The sequence below is a fragment of the Ranitomeya variabilis genome, chromosome 1, assembly GCF_051348905.1.
Source record: "Ranitomeya variabilis isolate aRanVar5 chromosome 1, aRanVar5.hap1, whole genome shotgun sequence".
Taxonomy (NCBI): domain Eukaryota; kingdom Metazoa; phylum Chordata; class Amphibia; order Anura; family Dendrobatidae; genus Ranitomeya; species Ranitomeya variabilis.
This window is the reverse complement of record NC_135232.1, coordinates 230,347,313-230,373,301: the sequence shown is the minus strand read 5'-3', so window position 1 is coordinate 230,373,301 and position 25,989 is coordinate 230,347,313. Positions and strand designations below refer to the sequence as shown.

General features: G+C 43.3%; 1 protein-coding gene across 24 annotated transcripts in view; it reads left to right on the top strand.

The window, feature by feature from the left end:
- NCOR2 (nuclear receptor corepressor 2) overlaps nt 1-25,989 on the top strand; it is a 511,202-nt gene that overhangs the window by 55,986 nt on the left and 429,227 nt on the right. For 3 of the 24 annotated variants that reach the window (XM_077293239.1, XM_077293236.1, XM_077293233.1), the window contains exon 2: nt 24,453-24,514. The exons of the other annotated variants lie outside the window; for them this stretch is intronic. The gene's annotated coding sequence lies outside the window, so the exon portion shown is untranslated. The remainder of the gene's footprint in view (nt 1-24,452; nt 24,515-25,989) is intronic. 24 annotated transcript variants of the gene reach the window in all.

Here is a 25,989-nt window from a genome sequence, read left to right as displayed (position 1 = left end):
GTGTCCCTGAAGTCTTTCGCTGTGTTCCGGGACGTAGTTTACCGATGCATGCGTACTAATGCTTTTAGATGATATTTTTAGTTGATAGGCAAAAAAACTGGTGACAGGTTCCCTTTAAAATAAAATGTAAGATTTTATCTGGAAAGCTATAACAAATCCACACACACAAGATTGATTTTAGACTAGAGTTCATCATTCATTGTTTAGTGTGTGTGTTTTTTGTTTTTGTTTTCATCGGCAAATTTGTAGCTTTTGTGTGGAGAAAAAAAAAGTTACAAAGAGGCTTACTACCATAAACTTCTAGTTCACTTCCGAGGCAACTTTTTTTTTTTTTTTTGTTATCTTTCAAAGCTACCTATGGGGAAAAAAAAATATATAAAAAAAATATGGAACAACTCAACTGTAATGAAAGAGCAGGCTGTTAGTTCCCAGTATAATTAGATTAAGAAAGCTGTGATCCTGTTAGTGGAGGAGATCTGACAAGTACAGCACTCTGTCACTCATCTCCATTTCATTGGAAAATCAATACTAACAGTCGTGATTCCATTCCAGCCATTCATAGCTGAGATCAGAATAACATAGTCTATGCAGCGGGCAAAAGAGGTGGCATTCCGGAAACCAGCAAAGGGGTCCCGTGCTCTTTCCTTAGCCACCCTTTCTGTAACTTGTGCAATGCTGTTATCAAAATCCAGTTCTTTACATTACAAATAGTGTTGCTCAGCCTTACTTGGCCATTTTCGGAGCCCAGCCTCATGAGGCCGGCGCTAGAACACAGTTATTCCTGCTATTAACATGTCATGCAATGCTTGAAAACTATAGGGAAATGTGACAATATGATCTTATATGGTCACGGTCAGATCAACAAACTTTGCATAAATCAATTTTTTTTTTAATACTTCTTGACAAATACTTTTACTTCTTTCTCCACTTATGAGCCGCTTGAACTAACCATCCACTCTGAGAACAGCTCAAACTTGTCGGATTGAGCAGGACTCACAGCCACACAGTTCAGTATTGCTGTATAATTTCCTCCTTGTTGTTGCTCCTTCTGTTTGTGTGCTACAGCTTAAGAAGAATGGAAATTCATCTGTGTGTGCTGTGTTTAGGAGAATGGATAGCAGCAAATCTCCATCCGACTGAAAAAAACCCAATCCATATCCAGACCCCGATGTGAATGCCTCGTATATACATTTTGGCTGAGACAAAGATTGAATCAAGGTCATTGTCTAATGTAATCCTTGCATGGATATGTGGTAAACGACCATTTCCTACCAAAATGTTGCACCCATTTAACCACTCTGACAGCGGTAGCATGTCGCTGCGGTTTGCAGCTGCTTTAGTGCAGCCCGCCTGGCCTTACCTTTTTTATAGTAATCACTGCGGTAAATGACAGGAATGTTGAGGCTGTGAAGCACCACCTTCATAACATTAATGATATAGCTGGCTAATGTGAAATCTGTCACCAACATTATAAACCTTCATTAGTTTTCTGCTGCTTTCATATTTATTCTTTACTGTGAGAAAAAGGTCTGTTGCTCACTGTAATCCATCCACAAACGGACCAGCAGCTGGTAATGGCTTTATTATAGCGTTGGGTTCCTATTTTTAGTGCACAGGAGTGCGCTATTATAAATTGTCTGTCTCATTAGCTCATTATCACCTAACTCCCCCATGCAGTCAGACAAATTGGCTCAGGAATACCCCCAAAAGCCATAAATACTCACCTTGGCGCATTAAATTACAAATACCCAATTATTCTGGAGACAGTAATAAAATCTTGAGATCCATCAGAAGTTATTCTGCTTGCTGACGGTTTCATGTCGGAAAACATGCCAAGCTTTTTACAAATCAACTGAAAATTTGTATAAAGCGCAATGAGGATATGCTGCATACATTGCAGGCTTTAGTTTCTTAAACCTGTCAGCAGGATTGTGCACAGTAAACTACACACGGTGTCAGCTCGGCGTCGTTATACTGATTACAATGATACCTTGGTTGATGAAATCCGTCTTGTGGTTGTTGTGTAATCTTTATTTTCAGTTTTTAGTGAATGATATGCTCGTGCCCCGGGGCGGCCTGTGGGGGGTCTGCATGTGGTGCCCTGATTTAGGTATTCACCAGTATGGCTTCTGACAGGTCACTAATCCCTCACTGACCTTCAGCCATTTTCAAACTGATTTTTTTTTTTTTTTTTAATCTATGGATACCATCAAAAAGAATACTTATATGCACATTACACATGCAACCATGGTGCAGCGCTGGCGCCTGCCTTCAGAAGGGGATTTAAAAAAAAAAAAAAAAAAATCTATAATATTCATTATGTAAACTAGGGGGCAGGTCAGTGAGGGATCAGCCACCTGTGAGCAGTCTGCATTATGAATATCTAATCAGCACCACATACACCAACCCCACTTTAGGGCACGAGAATCTCATTAACTACAAACTGAAAATTAAGATTAAACAACAACCACAAGACGGATTTCATCAACCAAGGTATCATTGTAATCAGTATAACGGCGCCGACCTGACACTGTGTGTAGGTTACTGTGCACAATCCTGCTGACAGGTTCCCTTTAATCATTGCTTGTTAAAAGTGGAGGGTCCTTTTAGCTAGAACCAAGGGAGAACATTCCTGTGCGTTTTAAAATTCCACTGTATTATGTTTTATAATATCTTGTCTAGACAAACTATTGTTAAAGTATGTAACATGCTGATAAAGCAAAGAACCTGTTGGCACTAACCGTACTAAGTGCATAGGTAATATGTGATAATTGTGTGCTATAAAAAGTGACCCACTTCCCTCTCGGCAATATAAAAAACATTGCTGATTATACCGGGTTCACTGCAGCTTTGCTGCAAGGAACTTTCTTTTTAGCACAAGGCATTGAGATATTTTTTGCATTTGAAGCACCTTGTGCTTGTTTATTGTTGTGTTTTTTGTTGTTTTTTTTTTTTTCTGTTATTCTAGTAATCCTTAAAGGGGATATCTGGAACTTTGTGCTTAGGCATATTTTTTGGGTTTTTCCCACAAACAGGCAAGTAGTTTCTACCTACCTGCCTGTTGTGCCTGGCGCTGTTCTTCCCTGGCACAGAACGGTCACACACTGCTCCTGCTGGCGATTCAGATGCTTCTGCTGATGTCACTTCGACACTGAAATGTTATATTTTATAAACTTGGATATATTTGAGATTTTGTAGTACCAATTTACTTTTTTCTTTGATTTTTCTATACCTTTTATTTATGCAATCAATTGCTCCTTACTTAAAAATGGCCCTCTTTAATTAATTCTTATGCAAATGAAGCTTAAGTGCTCTGGGCGTGATTTGGAGCACTTTTCTAGTTGATGCCTTCTTGGCTCTATTTCTTGTCTAGCACCACATTCTTCAGCTTGTCTTGTCAGTTCAGTGAGTTGACTACACAGCTAGTGATCTGTCAGAAGTGCTCTGATCACATTCAGAGCACTTCAGCCTCATTTTGCATATGAATTAAAGTAGTGGGTTTTTTTGTATTTTCTTTTTCAGTCAGGAAACAAGAGATTGTGTGTGTTTTAAAAAAACAAACAAAAACAAAAACAACAAAAAAAAAACAACTAAATAAATAAAAAGAATATATATATTTATTATAATATGTTATTTTGATGACTTTTTCTGTTACAGAGCAACATGACTATATTAACAGTTTGGGAGGATGTGATCGTGCCGACAGATTCCTTTTCATTAGTTGAAAAAATATCCATGGTGTTGTATTACATGTCTATTACTAAAAAACAGAAGTTTTGTTGCTGTTTTGTTAACTATTTAGAAATCCATACCAAGGATCATTGAAACTACCTTTAGCCATACCCATGTACCCAAGTTCGCTTTTGTAATTTAAAGGAACATTAAGGATAAGGCAACACAAAATTTACACTAGTATGCAATTTTGTTTTTCAAATTGAATTATAATGCCCTTAATGTATACATACAAAATTGTGTGGCCAATGACAATAAATTTTAAAACTTGATCAATATGTGCTAAAACTGCATATTGGCATTCCCTATTCCACCCCACAACATAATCCTGGGAGAAGGATCGGTGAAATGTTCCCTCGTGAAGGACTTTTCATGGTCTGGCTCACGTGGTCTCCAGCAGGAGACTAAAGGCTGGAATGGAGATTTGTCCTCTTTAGTTATGTGTCTCGGACTTGTCTTGGACGTATTGATAGTCAGAGATTTGGTCTTGAGATCATGTGTGCAAAGTAGTGAAGAGGTTGTCACACTGGTCCTATCCCCAGGATTTTATGGTGAATGTAAATGTAATGGTGAGAGGTGACTTAATGTACAGTAGCCAGACCCTTCGAGTTTTCATTTCAGGCTCTAAAGTTAAGCCTAAGTTTGATTTGATTGTGAAATCGGTGGTATGGCTGTATCTCCAAAGTGTCCCAGGCACTTTTCAACTCTACAGTTCAAAGCCGCATGTTGCTTGTGCTACTGTGAGCAGCCTGACTTGTCTCCGATCGAGCACATCTGATGTGTCATTGGTTAGCAATAGAAAGGGAGCTGCCAGCAGCAGTTCTTGATGATTTACGTGCCGAAGGGTACTCTGTGTTGCTGAACATTAACCATCAAACTTTAATAACCTCATTGATGGCATGCCAAGGCGTGTAAGTGCGTGTTTCTGTACATGGTATTTATCTGGAATAGATGAAGAAGCTTTCACTTTTTCATCATTTACAGATTATTGTCACCTCTATTGATTTTTTTTTTTTTTTTTGTGATTTCCATTTCACAAGTTGTTCTTCTTAGTGTTGCAGTTTCAAAGTTGAAGTGTGTGTGTATGTGTATGTGTATGTATATATATAGATATATATAGATATATATATATATATATATATATATATATATATATATATATATATATATATATATATATATATATATATATATATATACATACAGTTCGGTCCATATATATTTGGACAGAGACAACATTTTTCTAGTTTTGGTTATAGACAATACCACAATGAATTTTAAACAAAACAATTCAGATGCAGTTGTAGTTCAGACTTTCAGCTTTCATTTGAGAGTATCCACATTAAAACTGGATGAAGGGTTTGGGAGTTTCAGCTCCTTAACATGTGCCACCCTGTTTTTAAAAGGACCAAAAGTAATTGGACAGATTCAATAATTTTAAATAAAATGTTCATTTCTAGTACTTGGTTGAAAATCCTTTGTTGGCAATGACTGCCTGAAGTCTTGAACTCATGAACATCACCAGACGCTGTGTTTCCACCTTTTTGATGCTCTGCCAGGCCTTCACTGCAGTGGTTTTCAGTTGCTGTTTGTTTGTGGGCCTTTCTGTCTGAAGTTTAGTCTTTAACAAGTGAAATGCATGCTCAATTGGGTTGAGATCAGGTGGCTGACTTGGCTATTCAATAATATTACACTTCTTTGCTTTAATAAACTCCTGGGTTGCTTTGGCTTTATGTTTTGGGTCATAGTCCATCTGTACTATGAAACGACGACCAATCAGTTTGGCTGGATCTGAGCACACAGTATGGCTCTGAATACCTCAGAATTCATTCGGCTGCTTCTGTCCTGTGTCACATCATCAATAAACACTAGTGACCCAGTGCCACCGGCAGCCGTGCATGACCAAGCCATCACACTGCCTCCGCTGTGTTTTACAGATGATGTGGTATGCTTTGGATCATGAGCTGTACCACGCCTTCGCCATACTTTTCTCTTTCCATCATTCTGGTAGAGGTTGATCTTGGCTTCATCTGTCCAAAGAATGTTCTTCCAGAACTGTGCTGGCTTTTTTAGATGTATTTTAGCAAAGTCCAGTCTAGCATTTTTCTTCTTGATGCTTATGAGTGGCTTGCACCGTGCAGTGAACCCTCTGTATTTACTTTCATGCAGTCTTCTCTTTATGGTAGATTTGGATATTGATACGCCGACCTCCTGGAGAGTGCTGTTCACTTGGTCGGCTGTTGTGAAGGGGTTTCTCTTCATCATGGAGATTATTCTGCGATCATCCCCCACTGTTGTCTTCCGTGGGCGCCCAAGTCTTTTTGCATTGATGAGTTCACCAGTGCTTTCTTTCTTTCTCAGGATGTACCAAACTGTAGATTTTGCCACTCCTAATATTGTAGCAATTTCTCGGATGGGTTTTTTCTGTTTTCGCAGCTTAAGGATGGCTTGTTTCACCTGCATGGAGAGCTCCTTTGACCGCATGTTTACTTCACAGCAAAACCTTCCAAATGCAAGCACCTCACCTCAAATAAACTCCAGGCCTTTTATCTGCTTAATTAAGAATGACATAACGAAGGGATTGCCCACACCTGTCCATGAAATAGCTTTGGAGTCAATTGTCCAATTACTTTTGGTCCCTCTAAAAACAGGGTGGCACATGTTAAGGAGCTGAAACTCCTAAACCCTTCATCCAATTTTAATGTGGATACCCTCAAATGAAAGCTGAAAGTCTGAACTTCAACTGCATCTGAATTGTTTTGTTTAAAATTAATTGTGGTAATGTCTATAACCAAAATTAGAAAAATGTTGTCTCTGTCCAAATATATATGGACCTAACTGTATATATATACACGTATGTATATGTGTGTGTGTGTGTGTGTGTGTATGTGTGTATATATATATATATATATATATATATATATATATATAATATGCTATTGAACCTGTTCTACGCCCTGGTGGCGAGCATTTATATTGGTATATGGTGTCCATCCTAGTATTTGCTGCTCCATCCTGCGCCCCCATCGTGTCATGTGCTGCTCCATCCTGCATCCCCATCCTGTCATATGCTGCTCCATCCTGCGCCCCCATCCTGTCATGTGCTCCCATCCTGCGCGCTGAGTGCGGGCGGCTGTGCCGGGTGCGGGCGGCTGTGCCGAGTGCGGGCGGCTGTGCCGAGTGCGGGCGGCTGCGCGTGGCGGCGCCGTGCGCGGTGGTGAGTGCGGGCGGCGGTGAGTGCGGGCGGCTGTGCGTGGCGGTGGTGAATGCGGGCGGCTGTGCTGGGCACCGAATGCTGACGGCCTGAGCAGGCGGGGACACCGGCGCGCTGGGGGTTCAGGTGCTGGAGTCGCCCCTAGCTCAGGCCCCTGGCACTTGCTATATTTACCTGTCCCCCGTTCCACTGCTGCGCTCCGCTCCATCTTCCGGGTCCTCTGCCTGTGACTGTTCAGTCAGAGGGCGGCGCGCATTCAGCGCGTCATCGCGCTCTCTGAACCGTTCAGTTCAGAGGGCGCGATGACGCGTTAATGTGCGCCGCCCTCTGACTGAACAGTTGCAGGCGGAGGATGGAGCAGCGCGCATCACTGGAACGGGGACAGGTAGATATAGCATATACTCACCCTCCTGGCTGGTCCCTGCTTCTTCGTTGGAGATCGCGGTGTGCGTTCAGTGCTTACGCACACCGCGATCTCCTGGGAGCGTCACTGGGGGGTCCAGACTGCGCCGGCTCACCATGCTTGTATAAAGATGAGCGGCTGAGAATCCTGCATCGGTGGGTGCTTGTGAGATGCAAAGTATTAAAAATTGTCACGTTTCTGGCGTGTCAAGCACCCTTAATCCTAGGTACACCAATTATATATTATTGGCGCTTGATACTCCAGAAATGAGCAAGTTTTTAATACTTTCACCATGGATCACTTTGCTTTAATGGATTTTGAATGAAGGGAGTTTTAATTCATGCAATGGTAGTGCTGAACCATTCCTTCAGACTTTATATATGATTGTGTGTGTCTGTATTCTCATATATCAAATATATAATGATGACAATTTCTGTAGGTGTGCCACACGGCTACTTTCCCTTCTCACAATTCTTCCTGCAGGCTAAAGATGCATTTTCCACCAACTGATCTGTCTGCAATAGGACACCTGAAAGTCTAATGGTGCATTTATAGATTTGTAGATTATTGGCAAATAGTCGTTCTTAGGCTTCTTCCTTATTCTCTGTCAGCATAAACAAGTGACTCATCGGAGCAGCCTTACACTTGTTTGTCTGCTGATCAGATTGTTTATGCTGGAAAATAAATAATAGTCGGCAGCACATTACCTCATGTAAATATGGAATATGCTGCCAACAACATAATGAATTGGGGATAGAACGCTCGTTTTAGCTATCATTCTGGTTCTGCCCTAATCATTGGCAATCGGCTTGGTAAACATGCCAGCACGAGCGGCAAACTACTTTGGCATATATTATTGGCTATTGTTAGTAGCTAGATGGTGGACTGTAATTAATTATTTTTGTATTGAAACTGAAAGGATTTCCACCTCTAGAGAAGTGCACCCCAAAAGTTTGCCATTATGAAAAACAACAAAACTGCTTCAGCGCAAACTCTCTCCTCTGAGAGCCATCACCGATCTTAGTGGCTCCACCAATGTAGACAGGATGAACCGCTGAGATCAGTGATTGGCTGCAGTGGTGTTATAGGCTGTGTTAAGGGGGGGGGGTTAAAGTACTATCTGATTTTGGTATTTGGCATGACCGAAAACATTAGGGGTCCACTTTTTTTTTTTTTTTTTTAAAGTGCAACATCCCTTTAACTACTTTTTATCTACAGTATATGAGTAAACCAATAAGCATTGTGTTAGTAATTGTCTGTGTTATGTGAAGGGATAGTTCATGGGCTATTGCAATTGTGTTTAATGGATGTGAAAAGTCAACCGGTTATTGCTATTAAAATCAAGTATGCACTTGATATAGTGGAGCTACTGTATATCATTATGACTTTGTGTCCCTTTTTGACTTTTTGCTTGACGATCTCTGCATCTCTGAAGATGTCAGAGGCACTGTCCTGTAGACGAAAAATGGTTGTGTTTCTCAGAGTGCCACTGATGAAAACTTGACACATCTGCTTTTTAACAAAAAAAAAAAAGTAATCTTGCATTTTATGAAAGCTTTACATCCTATTCAAAACTTGAGTCCCCATGTAAGGCTAGGTTCACATTGCGTTAGGGCAATCCGTTTAGCGCTAGCGGATTGCGCTAACGCAATGTTTTTTTAGGGGTCGCATTAACGTCCCCCGCTCTTGCAGATCCCCGATCTGCGAGAGCGGGGAACGGACCTCGGGCGCGCCATGGATGCTGCAAGCAGCGTCCGAGGCGCGCTACAGAAGAACGGCACATCGCTAGCGCGAGCCGAAAAAGGCACGCGCTAGCGATGCGCTACAGGGAAACTTCACATTGCTGTCAATGGGTGCGCTAACGGACCCGTTGCACGGCGTTAATTGCGACATTTTCGCCGTGCAACGCTGTCCGTTAGCGTGCACACATTAACGCAATGTGAACCTAGCTTAAGGGTATGTGCACACAGTCAGTAATCGGCAGCGCTTTGGATGCAGCACATGTCTGATGCGTCCAAAGCGCTGCCAGCTTTTGAACACCGGTGAATCCTCATGTGTTAATTGAACCGTGCGGAATCACCGCGTCCAATACATATTATGGGTGAAATTTATCTTGTGGTCTGGAAAGACGCGCCGCATGTCCGTCTCCGTGGGTCATCCGTAGGCTTCGGTGCACAAGTAGTGGGCATGGGATTTCTTGAAATCCCATCCACTATGCTGTAACATTTGGATGCTGCAGATACACAGCGTCCAACCCCCAGCGTTTACTGACCGCGTGCACCTACCCTTAGATCTGTCTCTGTCAATATAATTTATGAAACGGGAAAGTAAATGGTTACAATGTGTTTTGTAGTGTTCAACATTGTAAGAACTTCTTGATATGCAGACACTGTAGCAGAATGTGAATGGCATCAGGGACACAGAGAAACTTTGCTGTAATATATAATGCCAAGTGAGAGCTGGAAATAATTCATTGGATTTTAGCAGTGGAATAGAAAGCTTTACTGCTCACGACCGAGCACCCCGGGGACATTGCAAAGCGACAGCCAGTGCAAACACTCTGTACCTGTTTAGAGAGCGCCTGTTGATACAAAATACTCTTTTTATAATATAAAAATCTAAGCACGTGCAGTTGCTTGCAGGTTGAAGAGTCTACACACTTCTAGAGACAAGTTATTGGTTACCCAGGGTGCAGTCAATACATTGCACACTATTGGATGAGTACTATATGGTGAGCTAGTACAGGGTTCTTGCATTTCCGTGACTAAGTGGTTTCTTGTATGTAAATGAAAGGTGTTGTTTAGAAGGCAGCAACCTCAGCTGAAAATGTAATCATTCCCTGTTTTTTATTTTCAATTTGCGTGCATCAGTTTTTCATTGTCACATGTACTGCTAGCATTGAGGCCATGTTGCTTCTGTGCTTTTTTTTCATTTACCGTATTTCTTCTGATCAACCAAAACTATGGGAGCGATGGGTCCATCACGTGATGGATTGTAAAGGCCCCGAACAACCTCATGGACATTAATAGGGTTCGATTTGATTAGTCCTGCATGCTGCACTATTGTCTGCCTTTTTACACCGAATATTTACAGTGCCTAGCAAAAGTATTCGGCTTCCTGGAACTTTTCAACCTTTTCCCACATATCATGCTTCAAACATAAAGATACCAAATGTAAATTTTTGGTGAAGAATCAACAACAAGTGGAACACAATTGTGAAGTTGAACGAAATTTATTGGTTATTTTAAATTTTTGTGAAAATTAAAAAACTGAAAAGTGGGGCGTGCAATATTATTTGGCCCCTTTACTTTCAGTGCAGCAAACTCCCTCCAGAAGTTCATTGTGGCTCTCTGAATGATCCAATGTTGTCCTAAATGCCTAATGATGATAAATATAATCCACCTGTGTGTAATCAAGTCTCCGTATAAATGCACCTGCTCTGTGATAGTCTCAGGGTATGTGCACAAGTTGCGGAAAGGTGTGCATATTTTTCTGCACTGATTTTGGTAAATCTGCAGGAAATCCGCACTGCGGATTTACCGCGGTTTATATGCGGATTTCACCTGTGGTTTAACACCTGTGGATTCCTATTATGGAGCAGGTGTAAACCGCTGTGGAATCTGCACAAAGAATTGACATGCTGCGGAATAAACAACTCAGCATTTCCGCGTGTTTTTTTCCGCAGCAGGTGCACTGCGGATTTTGTTTTCCATAGGTTTACATGGTACTGTAAAACTCATGGAAAACTGCTGCGAATCTGCATCTGCCATTCCGCTGCGGATCTGCAGCAAAATCCACAACAGGTGCACATAGCCTAAGGGTTTGAAGCACAGAGAGCATCATGAAGACCAAGGAACACAACAGGCAGGTCCGTGATACTGTTGTGGAGAAGTTTAAAGCCAGATTTGGATACAAAATGATTTCCAAAACTTTAAAGATCCCAAGGAGCACTGTGCAAGCGATCATATTGAGATGGAAGTAGTATCATACCACTGCAAATCTACCAAGACCCGGCCGTCCCTCTAAACTTTCATCTCAATCAAGGAGAAGACTGATCAGAGATGCAGCCAAGAGGCCCATGATCACTCTGGATGAACTGCAGAGATCTAAGGCTGAGGTGGGACAGTCTGTCCATAGGACAACAATCAGTTGTACACTGCACAAATCTGGCCTTTATGGAAGAATGGAAAGAAGAAAGCCATTTCTCAAAGATATCCATAAAAAGTGTTGTTTAAAGTTTGCAACAAGCCACTTGGGAGACACACCAAACATGTGGAAGAAGGTGCTCTGGTCAGGTGAAACCAAAATCGAACTTTTTGGCAACAATGCCAAACGATATGTTTGGCGTAAATGCAACGCAGCTCATCACCCTGAACACACCATCCCCACTGTCAAACATGGTGGTGGCAGCATCATGGTTTGGGCCTGCTTTTCTTCAGCACTGACAGGGAAGACGATTAAAATTGATGGGAAGATGGATGGAGCCAAATACAGGACCATTCCTGAAGAAAACCTGTTGGAGTCTGCAAAAGACCTGAGATTGGGACGGAGATTTGTCTTCCAACAAGACAATGATCCCAAACATAAAGCAAAATCTACAATGGAATGGTTCACAAATAAACGTATCCAGGTGTTAGAATGGCCAAGTCAAAGTCCAGACCTCAATCCAATCGAGAATATGTGGAAAGAGCTGAAAACTGCTGTTTACAAACGATCTCCATCAAACCTCACTGAGCTCGAGCTGTTTGCCAAGGAAGAAAGGGCAAGAATTTCAGTCTCTGGATGTACAAAACTGATAGAGACATACCCCAAGAGATTTGCAGCTGTAATCGCAGCAAAAGGTGGAGCAACAAAGTATTAAGTTAATGGGACTGAATAATATTGCACGCCCCACTTTTCAGTTTTTTAATTTCCACAAAAATGTATAATGACCAATAAATTTCGTTCAACCTCACAATTATGTTCCACTTGTTGCTGATTCTTCACCAAAAATTTACATTTGGTATCTTTGTTTTGAAGCATGATATGTGGGAAAAGGTTGAAAAGTTCCAGGGAGCTGAATACTTTCGCAAGGCACTGTAACAAGCCTGCAAATCAGGTGTTGATTCTTTCAAAATAACTTGTTCCACAAGTGTCAGGGTATGTGCACACGTCAGGATTTCTTGCAGAAATTTAACTGACAAAATCTGGACATTTCTGCCAGAAATCCGTATGCGCTTTTTTTTTTTTGCGTTTTTTTACGTGTTTTTTTTTGCGGATTTTATGCAGATTTTTTGCGTTTTTTTCCTGACACTCCAATTTAATGGGAAATCCGCAAAAAATCCGCAAAAATGAACATGTTGCTTTTTCCGGAATGCGTTTTTTTTGCGGAAAAAAAACGCAACATGTGCACAAAAAATGCGGAATGCATTCTAAATGATAGGATGCATAATGTATGCGTTTTTTTATGCGGTATTATAGCGTTCTTATCGGGGAAATCCACAAAAAAAATGCAAAAATTCCTGAAGAAATCCTGACGTGTGCACATAACCTCAAGATCCATTTTTCTGCAGGAGCATTTTACAAGTCACTTTACGGCTCAATCACTGACAGTCTTTACTGACGGAACAGTTGACAATTTTTTTTCTGCTTCATAGAAAAATAAGGTGATAGTCCCTCTCCTAATCTGGGAAAAATATGTGGGCTTGGACAGGTTTTAAACTGTGAAAAATAGCGAATTCAAAGCAATAGAAAGTTTCCATGCAGAACTAAATGATCCACTGTTACATGAAGCACTGCAAGCCCTTGATAATATTCCAGCAAACGTAACGGCTTGAAATGTTGAACTGTATAAAGATCATAATTTAAAAGGAAGTTCCAGTGATTATCCTTTAGTACATAAGTGGGAAGTGTAAGTTCTCTTTTGAACGTGGGTTACTTCCCGATTTTAATAGCTCTTGAGCAGAAAAAATGTCTGAGCCTGTGACCGAATTAGACCTGCTTCGTGCGCACACTGATGAGGAGTCTCACAACGGAAGTCTATACCACTATAAAAAGCGTAGAGGAATGCTTCTCCGCAGATTATCGTGGAGCAATTCTACTTCAGCTTAACCAATTGCATGAGAGGACAAGCTATCGTATGGAGAGGGTCTCTGCCTAACAGGTAAAAAAATGGTTAAGTAGAATTAGTTCCTTCAGACTTCACTTAAATAACAGATACTTTCCAGTATATCGAAATCTGGTTGTGCCTTTTTAGGTTCAGATCACAAAAACTCTTCTTTTTTGAAGGTGACATATTAAACCTTGTGAGTTGCTTTGATTTGAGACAACTTATTTTTTTAAAGGGAACCTGTCAGATCCCCCATGCCCTCCAGCCCAGCAGCATTCACCTATGTATGAGCAAGTTCCCTACGTAACCTGCCCTAACGTTATAAATGAAGGCAAGGACTAATTACATGAGGGTGTCCAGTAGTAAAGAGAAGGTGGCGCTTCACAACAGATAAACCGAACTTATCGGACTAACATAACAAGTTGACAAATGAAGAGATCCAGAAAGTAAAAATTTTAATTACAATGCTTTATTCATATTACTCAGAAAAACCATAACGCATGGTAAAAGAATAATAGTAGAATATCAGAGCTCCCTAACTGGGGGACATTAAGGCCTCCTTCACACCTCCGTCTTTTTGTTTCTGTCCAAATCCGTCGTTTTGTGAAGAAGAAAAAAAGAAAAAAAAAACGGATCCAACAAATGTTGCTGCTGGATGCGTTTTTTTTTCTCATAGACTTGTATTAGCGATGGATTGTTGTCACACGTTTCATCCATCGTGCGCTGGATCCATCGTAAATTCTGTGTCCGTCGGACGGAGACAACTCACATAGAAACGTTTTTTGTGTACGTCGAAAAATTGCCGTCAAAAACCGGAATTCAGCGACGGATTACGTTTTTTGAAACTGAGCATGCCTGGAAGGATTTCCATTCAGGGGAAAATCCCTTGCTCCCTCTCCAGAATTCTGTTTCTTTAAATTCCGGCTGCAACTACTTCAACGGATCCATCAAAAAAACAGATCCAGTGCATCAGTTTTTTACAATCGGCACAGTATCCGTCTTTTCAAGACTTTGACGGATTGTTACTGATTCTAAAAAACGGATGTGTAAAAGAGGCCTAAACTGTGTGCTAAATGTCCGGCAAATCAAACCCCCTTACTATATACCTATGGCCAATTCAATTACAGTCCAGTGACTTACACATAAAATTGCACAATCCGTTACACTGCCTAACAAGGTAATTATAATAATGGTATACATTCAATCAAGAATAAACAATACATATTACCAGGACAGCAGGTATAGAAGTGGAGATTGCAGCCACACACAGGTCTTGGCATCCCTCCTGATTCGGAAACTTGTTAGTTCGATTTAAGTTTGGTTTAAAGCGAAAGCAAGATATAAAAAAGCATATATATTGTCCCCGTTTGCTATGCTAATGAGGGCTTTGACTAGTAGATGGGCATTAGTTGCTCCAGACCAGTCTGTGGGCGTGATAACAAAATTTGCATGAGTGGTGTCATCGATACTCATACAAATCTCAAACATGCACGTCCCACATTCCAGCAGCGTTACTGCATCTCTGAAGCCAGGTGTATGGTGCCTGGCTTCAGAGGCACGCACTGCTCATGACCGGAAGACATCTTCTAAACTGGCTTCAGAGACCGTGATGCTGCCGGAACGAGCGTCGGCAAATTATCACACCCACAGGGGCATGATGACATGGACAGAGGGCTGACTTGTCTGGGGCAACAATGTGTATGTATGTATATACACTGCTCAAAAAAAAATAAAGGAAACCCTAAAATCCCACATCCTAGAGATCACTGAATTAAATATTCCAGCTGCAAATCTTTATTCATTACATAGTGAAATGCATTGAGAAGAATGACCAATGATCAATGTAAATTAAAATTAATATCCCATGGAGGTCTGAATTTGGAATTTTACTCAAAATCAAAGTGGAAAATCAAATTACAGGCTGATCCAATTTCAGTGGAAATGCCTCAAGACAAGGAAATGATGCTCAGTAGTGTACGCAGTACACAGTAGTACACAGCAGCATATGGTCTCACAAGGGGTCTGAGGATCTCATCTCAGTACCTAATGGCAGTCAGGCTACCTCTGGCGAGCACTTGGAGGGCTGTGCGGCCCTCCAAAGATTTGCCACCCCACACCATTACTTACCCATTGCCAAATCCGTCATGCTGAAGGATGTTGCAGGCAGCAGATCGCTCTTCACGATGTCTCCAGACTTTTTCACGTCTGTCACGTGCTCAGTGTGAACCTGCTTTCATCTGTGAAGAGCACAGGTCGCCAGTGGCAAATTTGCCAATCCTGATGTTCTATGGCAAATGCCAAGCGTCTTGCACGGTGTTGGGCTGTGAGCACAACCCCCATATCATGGAGTTAGTTTCTAACCGTTTGTGCAGACTAGTGATAAGTGAGTTTCCCGAGCACGCTCGGGTGACCTTGAGTATTTGACTGCTCGGAGATTTAGTTTTCATCGCGGCAGCTGAATGATTTACAGCTACTACCCAGGCTGAGTACATGTGGGGGTTGTCTGGTTGCTAGGGAATCCACACATGTAATCAAGCTGGCAATAGCTGTTAATCATTTAGCTGCCATGATGAAAACTAAATCTCTGAGCAGTCATAAATACTCGGAGGTCACCCGAGCGTGCTCTGGAAAACCCGAGCAACGAGTACACTCGCTCATCACTAGTGCAGACACATGCACATTTGTGGGCTGCTGGAGGTCATTTTGCAGGGCTCTGGCAGTGCTCCTCCTGTTGCTCCTTGCGCAAATGCTGAGGTAGCAGTCCTGCTGCTGGGTACTTGTGCAGCGCCCCAGAGTCCTGGTCGTTGCAGTACTGATGCTCTGCCGCTAAGGGGGGCTATGGTACGTCTGATGGCACTGAAGGAGTTCACCTGACCAGGTATCACAGACACCAATACACTTCACAGTCTGGCCTCCAGGGGGAGCTAAGGGTGCTATGTATTAGGCCACTCCTCACAATCTGGTAAAACTAGGGGTTGGATAGGAAGTTAGACAGAAGCTGACTGGGTTGGAGCCAGGCAACATCCTGTGGCAGAGGGTGTTGCAGGGGAAGATTCAGGGGGGCCACTGTCAGGGGTGGGATCCTGACAGAGGCCTAGCGAACAGAGAGAACGTAACGTTACGGGACCGCGCCTGCACGAGACAGCGGCGGTGCCCTAAGAAAGGACAAGAAGCGAGGTTTATTGTGCTGAGTGAGAAACAAGATCAACGCAACAAGGAGAAACACCAGTAGGAGTCGTGCTGCAAGACGAGGCAACATCCTACTGAGGCGCGCAGCCGGTGGCCGGAACGCCGAGGAAGTATAGAGCTCCAGGCCTAACTTCAAACCTACGGCAGGACAGTCAGTTATAGGCGGGCTGTCTCACCCAATTCACCTAAGAAGACATAGGGGGCAACAACAGGAGAGGGGCGACACTAGGGTCCAGGAAGAGCTCCGAGCCTACCCGTCATGCGGGTGCGTCCTAGCCATATCATCTGGGGGACGAAGAAGAACATCATAATCGAGTTGTGAGGGAACTTCAGAAACAGACACAACAGTTGTGGGGACTATCCCGTAAGCACAGCAGGGGAGGACCACAACACACAAGCGCTAGAAGGTAGGCACAGATTTCCACCTGCAAAGGGAACTCTGGAGGTGCCATCGGACCGGCCGGTCTTGCGCAGCCCGGTTAACCGTATTCCGGACTGAGGATCCTGGGGCATTCAGTAAAGAGGTAAAGAGACTGCAACCTGGTGTCCTCGTTATTTACTGCGACCGGCACTTGCACCGCATCAATACAGCATCACCACCCACACCTTTCATTGGGCGCCCCTCAGCAGGGTCACGGACCAGGTCTAGCCACCGTGACAACCCCAGAGCAGAGATTCAGAGGCCCAGTACCGGGTACCCCTCGGCCCTGCGGCAGTGGGGGCGCTCCACTTGCCCTCCTACAGCCCCTCCACGTCTCCTGCTGTACTGGCCTGTCTCCTGGTAGCGCCTCCGGACACTACGCTGACACACACAGCAAACCTTCTTGCCACAGCTCGCATTGATGTGCCATCCTGGATGAGCTGCACTACCTGAGCCACTTGTGTGGGTTGTAGAGTCCGTCTCATGCTACCATGAGTGTGAAAGCACGACCAACATTCAAAAGTGACCAAAACATCCACCAGAAAGCATTGGTACCGAGATGTGGTCTTTGGTCCCCACCTGCAGAACCACTCCTTTATTGAGTGTGTCTTGATAATTGCCAATAATTTACATCAGTTGACTATTCCATTTGCACAACAGCATGTGAAATAGGAAGCAACACTGTTTGCCAATCAAAGTGGACAGTTTGATTTCACAGAAGTTTGATTTACTTGGAGTTATATTCTGTTGTTTGTGTTCCCTTTATTTTTTTGAGCAGAGTGTATGTGTATGTGTGTGTGTACGTGCGTGCATGCGTGTGTGTATGTGTATATATAATAATAATAATCTCTTTTTATATAGCGCTAACATATTCCGCAGCGCTTTACAGGTTGCACACATTATCATCGCTGTCCCCATTGAGGCTCACAATCTAAATTCCCTATCAGTATGTCTTTGGAATGTGGGAGGAAACCGGAGTTACCCGGAGGAAACCCACGCAAACACGGAGAGAACATACAAACTCCGGCTCCGGTGCAGGCGTACTTTGTCTGGCCTGTTGAGGACAGATCAAAGTACTGCAGTGCGCAGGCGCCAGGAAAGGTCAGAGAGGACCAGCGCCTGCGCACTGCAGTACTTTGCTTTGCTCTCAACAGGCCAGACAAAGTACGCCTGCGCCGGAGCCGCAGCATGAAGACAAGAGGACGTCATCTGATGAAGGTAGGAGGCACCGGACCGGACGGAGACACCCATTGGACTGGACCGGGACTGCCACTGGGTGAGTATAATCTAACCTCTTTTTCTCATCTTTTAGGATACATCCGGGGGCTTATCTACAGCATTCCAGAATGCTGTAGGTAAGCCCCTGATGCTGGTGGGCTTAGCTCACCTTTGATTTTGGGGGTGACAGGTTCTCTTTAAAGGGCTACTCCAGCAGTGAAATAATAAAAAAACTAAACTGCTAAAATGGTGTCATTAATCTAAGTCCACTGCTCCTAGTAATATACTTGCCTACCGCCGTCGTATTCTGCTATCGGTGCCGCTCCAGTTGTTTTCTGCAGGTTGTGACCTGCCAGATCGCTCTTGTGTTTGCTGGGTTAGTGGGGTGTCACTACTCAATGTAAATGCATGTAGGATAGCTGCGGAGACACCATCACGTGTTTCTCAACGCAAGCAGTGAATAGCCAGACCTTTCCCCGGGAAGGAACAACCACGGGAAGGGCAGCATCCTATAAAGGAAATCATCCAATACAGGAAAACCACCTATGCCAAGCATGGTATCCATCCACAGACAGCTGTTTCGGGGTGTTTGCCCCTCATCAGTGTGGAGTAGGAATCTGGCTATTAGGAGCAGTGCCTAGTAAAAGGCTGTGAAGGAACAGATGATTGGCCTCGGGGAGACCAAAACATCCAACACCGCGGAGACACCATCACGTGTTTCTCAACGCAGTGATCCAGAACACTGCCCCCATCCCTTATGGGAAATATGCAAATGCATGTAGGATAGCTGCGGAGACACCATCACGTGTTTCTCAACGCAAGCAGTGAATAGCCAGACCTTTCCCCGGGAAGGAACAACCACGGGAAGGGCAGCATCCTATAAAGGAAAACATCCAATACAGGAAAACCACCTATGCCAAGCATGGTATTCATCCACAGACATCTGTTCCTTCACAGCCTTTTACTAGGCACTGCTCCTAATAGCCAGATTCCTACTCCACACTGATGAGGGGCAAACACCCCGAAACAGCTGTCTGTGGATGGATATGCATTTGCATATTTCCCATAAGGGATGGGGGCAGTGTTCTGGATCACTGCGTTGAGAAACACGTGATGGTGTCTCCGCGGTGTTGGATGTTTTGGTCTCCCCGAGGCCAATCATCTGTTCCTTCACAGCCTTTTACTAGGCACTGCTCCTAATAGCCAGATTCCTACTCCACACTGATGAGGGGCAAACACCCCGAAACAGCTGTCTGTGGATGGATACCATGCTTGGCATAGGTGGTTTTCCTGTATTGGATGTTTTCCTTTATAGGATGCTGCCCTTCCCGTGGTTGTTCCTTCCCGGGGAAAGGTCTGGCTATTCACTGCTTGCGTTGAGAAACACGTGATGGTGTCTCCGCAGCTATCCTACATGCATTTGCATATTTCCCATAAGGGATGGGGGCAGTGTTCTGGATCACTGCGTTGAGAAACACGTGATGGTGTCTCCGCGGTGTTGGATGTTTTGGTCTCCCCGAGGCCAATCATCTGTTCCTTCACTACTCAATGTAAGTCTGATAGCCAGAACAGTGCTCTCATAGAATTACCGTACATTGAGAGCTGGTGACCGTCGCCTCTGACTTCTGATCAGTCAGGAGCTGTGGTCACGAGATGGCCGACCAGGAATGGAGCGGTACTTTAACTAGCTGAAGTCATTGCCTGAAAAGTATATTGCTAGAGGCAGGGAACATATATTAGGGCACAACTCCAGCATATTCTTTTATTTCCGTACTGGAGCGGTGCCACTAAGTCTGTTAAGCAAATTTTCATGATTTTTTTTTGGGCACTTGTGCAAGTAACAGTCTTCTGAAATCATGGCATAGTTGGATCTTTTTATTTTTGCTCCCTTATGTGTGGTACACTCATGTAGTAAGTGATCTGCGTCATAACTACATTGTTTTGAGATTTCTATTCCCTGCAGCTTTTGTTCACGCTAGAATTCTGGATAGATGACTTAATAATTAATATAATGACTAATATACAGTATTGGCGTTCCTATATCGCTTGCATAAGCAAGAAGTATTTGGGGATAATTTGCCTTTTTGAAATGTGTGTTTTTATCTGTGACTGAGAAGTGAAACTTTGTAGGTGGAGCAGACTGACTTGAGATTACTGCTGACTCATCTGGGGTGAAATGTCTCCCTCTGAGCAGCTGAGAACCCGAGAGAAACTTTCATGAGTGTAGAAATGTGTGGGAGCAGGTTTATTGGGCTGAGGCACACAGACTGATTTCATCTGCTCGCCCAAGATCTGCATTAGAGTTAGCGTTATTGCCAGGCGCCGGGTGCTAACTACAACTGTCATCATCCTTGCCTCATCTCCCTGCGAAGCATTTCTGCTGTATTTACATGTACTGATCTCAGGCCGCTAAACGAGTGTGATCGATAATACTGAAGTCGTTCTCTTGTTTCCTGGTCTCTTTACACCAACTGAGAAAGAATGATGGGGACAGAACAATCACAATTAGATCACTCTGTCTCCATACAGTATCATGTTATCAGCAGCACAACTACAGTTTACACCGGCGATTTGCAGCTGAGAACAAGGATTTCTGTTCCCACATAAACAATCCAATCACTCGAATAGGCAGCATTTTGCTTGTTTAGTATAATACACCCCATAATCCTCCATATATTATAATGTGCACCTCAGTCCTCCATATAGTATAATACTCCTCAGTCCTCCATATAGTATAATACACTCCTCAGTCCTCCATATAGTATAATACACTCCTCAGTCCTCCATATAGTATAATACACTCCTCAGTCCTCCATATAGTATAATACACTCCTCAGTCCTCCATATAGTATAATGTACTGCTACAGTCCTCCAAATAGTATAATACACTCCTCATAGAGCTCCATATAGTATAATGCACCGCCATTGTCATCCATGTAGTACAATTCACTTCCCATAGTATAATGCACCCCATAGTTCTTCATATAGTATAATGTATTCCCCATAGTCCTCGATACAGTATAATGCATCCCACATAGAGTATAATGATGCCACTCTAGAGTTTAATGCAGCCACACCACAGAATATATTGTAGTCCCCTGAGTATAATGTAACCACCCAGAGAATATAATGCCGCACCCGCTAGAATGTAATACAGCCCACCTTCCCACAGAATATAATACAACCCCCATGGAATATAATGTAGCCCCCATAGAATGTAATACAGCTCCCCATAGAATGTAATACAGCCCAGCCCCCATAGAATGTAATACAGCACAGCCCCCATAGAATGTAATACAGCCCCCCCATAGAATGTAATGCAGCACAGCCCCCATAGAATGTAATGCAGCACAGCCCCCATAGAATGTAATGCAGCACAGCCCCCATAGAATGTAATGCAGCACAGCCCCCATAGAATGTAATGCAGCACAGCCCCCATAGAATGTAATGCAGCACAGCCCCCATAGAATGTAATGCAGCACAGCCCCCATAGAATGTAATGCAGCACAGCCCCCATAGAATGTAATGCAGCACAGCCCCCATAGAATGTAATACAGCAATGTAATGCAGCCAGCCCCCATAGAATGTAATGCAGCCAGCCCCCATAGAATGTAATGCAACCAACCCCCATAGAATGTAATGCAGCCAGCCCCCATAGAATGTAATGCAACCAACCCCCATAGAATGTAATACAGCTCCCCCCCCCCCCCCAATTGCCCCACAATCCAGTTATCACTCACAGATATATTTTAAAAAAAACACTCTCCTCACCTCTCCTCGTGCCCCGCGCTGCTCCCGGGGGGGGGGGGGGGGGGGGTGTAATTTTCTGTCTACCATGTGTTTGAAGATTTCTTACTGGACTTTGTACACAGGCCAGCGAAAAATAATGGGGATAGAATGCTTGTCAAGAAGATTTTACTATCCCAGTTCAGTATCGTTATCTGTAGCACATCTCCTGTTTATGATGATGTGCTGCTGATATTGATTTTCAAGCCTGCATAAAAGATCAAACACACAATGAACTCGCATTTTGCTTGTTGATCAGGTGGTTGCTGGCATGTGTAAAGGGACAATAATCTGTAACAAGCCTTTCTACGAACACTTGGGTCCTGATTTATTAAAGCTGGTGTTTCTTACGCCAGTCTTAATGATAAACGTGCATGTATAATATGCTCTGAATTCATTAAGAGGCACACGCCATTCAATGAGTCCAGCGCATCTTATCAGTGGCAGGCGGCTTCTTGCGCCTCACCGGAAATGTTAAGGCCCCGTCTCACTAAGCGATTTACCAACGATCACGACCAGCGATACGACCTGGCCGTGATCGTTGGTAAGTCGCTGTGTGGTCGCTGGGGAGCTGTCACACAGACCGCTCTCTCCAGCGACCAACGATCAGGGGAACGACTTCGGCATCGTTGAAACTGTCTTCAACGATGCCGAAGTCCCCCTGCAGCACCCGGGTAACCAGGGTAAACATCGGGTTACTAAGCGCAGGGCCGCGCTTAGTAACCCGATGTTTACCCTGGTTACAAAAAAAAACAAACAGTACATACTCGCCTTTCGGTGTCCAGGTCCCTTGCCGTCTGCTTCCTGCTCTGACTGAGATCCGGCCGTACAGTGAGAGCAGAGCGCAGCGGTGACGTCACTGCTGTGCTCTCACTTCTCACTGTACGGCCGGCAGTCAGTGAGAGCAGGAAGCAGACGGCAAGGGACCTGACGGACATCAGAAGGCGAGTATGTATTATTTGTTTTTTTTTTTACATTTACGCTGGTAACCAGGGTAAACATCGGGTTACTAAGCGCGGCCCTGCGCTTAGTAACCCGATGTTTACCCTGGTTACCAGTGAAGACATCGCTGGATCGGTGTCACACACACCGATTCAGCGATGTCAGCGGGGCCTCAACGACCAAAAAAAGGTCCAGGCCATTCCGACACGACCAGCGATCTCGCAGCAGGGGCCTGATCGCTGGTACGTGTCACACATAGCGAGATCGCTACTGAGGTCGCTGTTGCGTCACAAAACTTGTGACTCAGCAGCGATCTCGCTAGCGATCTCGCTATGTGAGACGGGGCCTTTACTCTAGTCTGGAACTGGAGCAAAATTTCTTGTTTAAGAAATGCTGACCCTTTCCCTGAATTTGTTGGGTGGGCATAACTAGGCTTTGCCTATCGTGAAAAGGAAAATTTGCTAGTTTTCGAAGTGTTTTACATTAGTTGTTTTTTTTTTTTTTACATTAACTCTTTGCTGAATCTGCCCCTTGATCTTTCATTATCTACCACACCATTAGACTTTAGCAATGAGGTTTCAGGGATGATGAAATCTGCTTTCTCTCATAATTCATGGCTTTCATTTGAAGAAATAGAGTAAGCTGTGGTTGATGTTTTGTAAGCGTACTTCCGTAGAATACTTACAATTCCGAAGAACTTCACTCGAAGGAAGTAAGTAATATAAATATTGAATTGAGGGAGGAGAATGTTTAAAGTGAGAAGTTGTATCTTCATTTTTGCAGGATGCTCGGTGAAGAAATCTTGTTGTGATTCAGACGCTGTCATAATGTTCCAGACTGTCTTGCCAGCGCTGCATTTCTGAGCTCCAGTAATTGCTGTCTTTGCACCTTTCTTGGAAGCCTCAGAGCTTAGGTAGACAGACATAGGGGTGACTTGACAGGAGAAGTCATTAGGGATATGTCCGTGAGAACTGGGAATGGGATGAGTTTTTGTTTTGTTTTTTTATTCTGGATGAGCTTGGGTGACTTTCTTTAGCCTCCTCTGCTTTTTCTGTTTACGTCACTTTCCATCTCTTGGATTGAGACGTTCAGGAACATTTTACTTCTACAGCCAGTGGTTGCTAAGCCTGGAACATAGAATGCACAATTCAGCTTCCCATCTTGAGGGGGGATGTAGCCATATTACATTTTGGCATGCAGCAGCAGTCGCTTCAGCCTCTTCTGTGTTGTAAAGTTTCAGGCAGGATGTGGTCCACACGGGATTACTACCTCCACTGTGGTGTTGGGTTTTAGTTTGTTTCCGTGCAGGTTATTTGTTCTTTTGCTTGTCTAGTTTTATAAAACATTGTAATTTTTATTATTGGTTTGAGATTAAATGCCTTTTTCCTATATCTGGTTAGATGGTGAGAAATTGCAAGTCCACTGTGAACGCCCTCTACTCTATTTTCTCCTTTTTCAGGTCACACATTTATTCATCAATGCAATCCAGCAAAGCCGTGTGTAGCATGGCTGCACTCAACGGTAGGTACAGTTGTGTGTTTTTTTTATTTTATACAATGTAGGTCTATACTTTAGAATTTCTCCCTGTTACTTTCTGATGATCTTGCTGCTCTTTGAAATTTAATGTTTGGAATAGGAGAGCTGTCATGTCAGCTGGAAAGCCTTCTCCAGCCCACCTTTACCCAAGGGAGATTGTACTCTTTTATCCTGTCTCTTATACGGTAAGAGATGAAATGAGACCGCCATTCTGCAGAGATGGGACCTCGGCCTCTCAAACACTTATGGCATATTTTTCAGATACGCCATACATGTATTTTTGTTGTAAATAGTTGCAAAATAAACAATTTCGAATGAAAATGTAGTTTACTTTGCAGGCACCATATGAGCAGGGGGAGCTGACTAGATTGATACATTGTTTGGTGAGAAGACAAACAGTATAATCTGTGTTTTAATAATTTGAACCATTTCTCTTTCTGGGATTTTGGGTCCAGTTGGCGGTCTCTGTATGCATTCTCATGAAGACCTCCATGGATCTCGGTCTGATCACGACCTCAATGCAAAGACTGGCCGCTGGTCTTCTGACCTGAGCGTGACAAAGTTATAGGATTATTCGTGTGAAGCTGGCATGCTCAGGTTGCGTGACCTGTGGCCAATTCGTGCATTGTGGTCTGCGATCAGACCAAGTTTCACCAACGTTTTCATGAGCCTTTAGACAAGAAAACTGTCAGTCACTGATGGGACCACTCACTGGGCCAAAAAATCCCAGAAAGGGCAAAGTTTAAATGATTAAAACACAATTTTGTGAGAAAGGATTCAGTATAACCTATGTATCAATCTGTTCAGCTTGGACTGCGTTTTCATGGTGTCTAGTTACCTTTAAATATCTAAACAAAATGTAGTAAAATGTGGTTAAGAGAAACAAATTGCCATCTATGGAGGTTTCATAAGGAATGTCCATATGATAAAAAAAAATTAGCTAATATAGTAAAAAAAAAATGTTTTTTTTTTTTTTTTTTTTTTTTTTTTAATATCTTTAAGGGGAACCTGTCATTAGATTCTTGCTTAACCAAGGCAGCTTGAATCAGAAGCGCTCTGCGCGATTGCAACCAGATGTGTTTCACTCTGAAATGCTCCAGCGTTTCTGAGAAAACATAGTACTTTGAAAAGTCATCCCAAAGACCAAAGAGACAAATGTGACTGGTACGATGCTCTGCTCCCCGCTCCAGGTGAATGACAGATGCATGGGCCTTTTTAATCCTCGTCTGTCTTTTCGGACTGTTTTCAATTAAACATTGTAACATTTTAGGGTAAAACCTACTCTGTTGCAGTCGTGCAGCTAGACTCTGATTCATGCAGTGAGTTTAGATCCATATAGCGGTTTAAGTATGGAGAGTAATTAAAGCATACACCTCTGAGAAGACCTGTCACCAGGTCAAGTGTTTTTCTCTTTATGCCCAGGTTTTTATTGGTAATGACCATAAAAATACATTGACTAC